The following is a 3,450-nucleotide window of genomic DNA, read 5'->3' as shown; positions in this document are numbered from 1 at the left end:
TAGAGGTGAATGCTCCTTGCAATATCATACACTTGTATCCAACACTCACAATTTACAATGTAGGTCTCCTAAACGGCCGAAGTTTTATCTCAGATACTTACTTGATTTTAGTAACTCCACGTTTACTCTTTGATGATTTTATAAATAAATACTAGAGATGAGTGGCGGGTACTTTTTCTGTTTTGTGTTTTGGTTTTGGTTCTGGTTCCATGCTCGTGTTTTGGAACTGGATTGGTTTTGCCAATACCACCCTTTGGTGTTTTGGTTTTGGATCTGGATGATTTTTGAAAAAAACATAAAAACAGCTAACATCACAGAATTTGGGGGTAACTTTGATCCTACAGTATTATTAACCTCAATAACATTAATTTCCACTCATTTCCAGTCTATTCTGAACACTGCACACCTCACAATATTGTTTTTAGGCCAAAAGGTTGCACCGAGGTGGCTGTTTGATTAAGCTAAGCGACACAAGTGGGCGGCACAAACACCTGGTCCATCTAGGAGTGGCACTGCAGTGGCAGACAGGATGGCAGATTTAAAAAATAGGCCCCAAACAGCACATGATTCAAAGAAGAAAAAGATCTGCAATAAGGTAGCTGGATGGCCAAGCTACGCGGCACAAACACCTGGCCCACCTAGGCGTGGCACTGCGGTGGCAGACAGGATGGCACTTAAATAAAACTAGTCCCCAAACAGCACATCATGCAAAAAAGTAAAAGAGGTGCACTGAGGTAGCTATAGGACTAAGCTAAGCGACACAAGTGTGTGGCACAAACACCTGGCCCATCTAGGAGTGGCACTGCAGTGGTAGAAATGATGGCACTTAAAAAAACTAGTCCCCAAACAGCACATCACGCAAAAAAGTAAAAGAGGTGCAATGAGGTAGCTGTATGACTAAGCTAAGCGACACAAGTGTGTGGCACAAACACCTGGCCCATCTAGGAATGACACTGCAGTGGCAGACAGGATGGCACTTAAAAAAATAGTCCCCAAACAGCACATCATGCAAAGAAGTAAAAGAGGTGCAACGAGGAAGCTGTATGACTAAGCTAGGCAACACAAGTGTGTGGCACAAACACCTGGCCCATCTAGGAGTTTCACTGCAGTGGCAGAAATGATGGCACTTAAAAAAATTAGTCCCTAAACAGCACATTATGCAAAGAAGTAAAAGAGGTGCAATGAGATAGCTGTAGGACTAAGCTAAGCGACACAAGGGTGTGGCACAAACACCTGGCCCATCTAGGAGTGGCACTGCAGCGGCAGACAGGATGGCACTTAAAAAAAACTAGTCCCCAAACAGCACATCACGCAAAAAAGTAAAAGAGGTGTAATGAGGTAGCTGTAGGACTAAGCTAAGCGACACAAGTGTGTGGCACAAACACCTGGCCCATCTAGGAGTGGCACTGCAGTGGCAGACAGGATGACACTTAAAAAAAATAGTCCCCAAACAGCACATCATGCAAAGAAGTAAAAGAGGTGCAATGAGGTAGCTGTATGACTAAGCTAAGCGACACAAGTGTGTGGCACAAACACCTGGCCCATCTAGGAGTGGCACTGCAGTGGCAGACAGGATGGCACTTAAAAAAAATTAGTCCCCAAACAGCACATCATGCAAAGAAGTAAAAGAGGTGCAATGAGGTAGCTGCATGACTAAGCTAAGCGACACAAGTGTGTGGCACAAACACAAGGCCCATCTAGGAGTGGCACTGCAGTGGCAGACAGGATGGCACTTATAACAAATAGTCCCCAAACAGCACATCATGCAAAGAAGTAAAAGAGGTAAAATGAGGTAGCTGTATGACTAAGCTAAGCGACACAAGTGTGTGGCACAAACACCTGGCCCATCTAGGAGTGGCACTGCAGTGGCAGACAGGATGGCACTTAAAAAGATAGTCCCCAAACAGAACATCATGCAAAGAAGTAAAAGAGGTGCAATGAGGTAGCTGTATGACTAAGCTAAGCGACACAAGTGTGTGGCACAAACACCTGGCCCATATAGGAGTGGCACTGCAGTCCCACTGCACTAATGGCGGATACCAGATGCACGTCTAACACCAGCATAGTTATTATGGCCTCAGTAATCCGCTTTGCAACAGGGTATATATATACGGCAGTAACACTGGAATTATATGTCAGTACCACTGGACATAAACGGCAGTATCACTGGATTTATACGGCAGTACCACTGGACATATACGGCAGTATCACTAGACTAGATTTATACGCTAGTACCACTGGATTTATACGGCAGTACCACTGGACATATACGGCAGTATCACTGGAATTATATGGCAGTACCACTGTACATATATGGCAGTATCACTGGATTTATACGGCAGTACCACTGGACATATATGGCAGTATCACTGGAATTATATGGCAGTACCACTGGACATACGGTATATGGCAGTATCACTGGAATTATATGGCAGTACCACTGGATATATATGGCAGTATCACTGGATTTATACAGCAGTACAACTGGACATATACGGCAGCATCACTGGAATTATATGACAGTACCACTGGGCTTATATGCCAGTACCACTGGACTTATACGCCAGTACCACTGGAATTATACGGCAGTATCAATGGAGTTATACGGCAGTATCACTGGAATTATACGGCAGTATCACTGGACTTATACGCCAGTAACACTGGATTTATACGGCAGTATCACTGGACTCGATTTATATGGCAGTATCACTGGACGGGATTTATACGGCAGTACCACTGGATTTATACGCAGTACCACTGGACATATACGGCAGTATCACTGGATTTATATGGCAGTACCACTGGACATATACGGCAGTATCACTGGAATTATATGGCAGTACTACTGAACATATATGTCAATATTACTGGATTTATATGGCAGTACCACTGGAATTATACCGCAGTATCACTGGACTGGATTTATACGCCAGTACCACTGGACATATACAACAGTTTCACTGGAATTATATGGCAGTACCACTGGACATATACGGCAGTATCACTGGATTTATACGGCAGTACCACTGGACATATACGGCAGTACCACTGGACATATACAGCAGTATCACTGGACATATACGGCAGTATAACTTGACTGGATTTATATGTCAGTACCACTGGACATATACGGCAATATCACTGGAATTATATAGCAGTACCACTGGACATATATGGCAGTATCACTGGATTTATATGGCAGTACCACTGGGTATATACGGCAGTATCACTAGAATTATATGGCAGTACCACTGGACATATACGGCAGTATCACTGGAATTATACGGCAGTACCACTGGATTTATACGGCAGTATCACTGGGCTTATACGGCAGTACCACTGGACTGGATTTATATGACAGTATCACTAGACTTTTACGCCAGTACCACTGCAATTATACGGCAGTATCACTGGAATTATACAGCAGTACCTCTGGACTTATACGGCAGT

This window comes from Pseudophryne corroboree, chromosome 3, assembly GCF_028390025.1.
Source record: "Pseudophryne corroboree isolate aPseCor3 chromosome 3, aPseCor3.hap2, whole genome shotgun sequence".
NCBI lineage: Eukaryota > Metazoa > Chordata > Amphibia > Anura > Myobatrachidae > Pseudophryne > Pseudophryne corroboree.
This window is presented reverse-complemented; position numbering follows the sequence as displayed.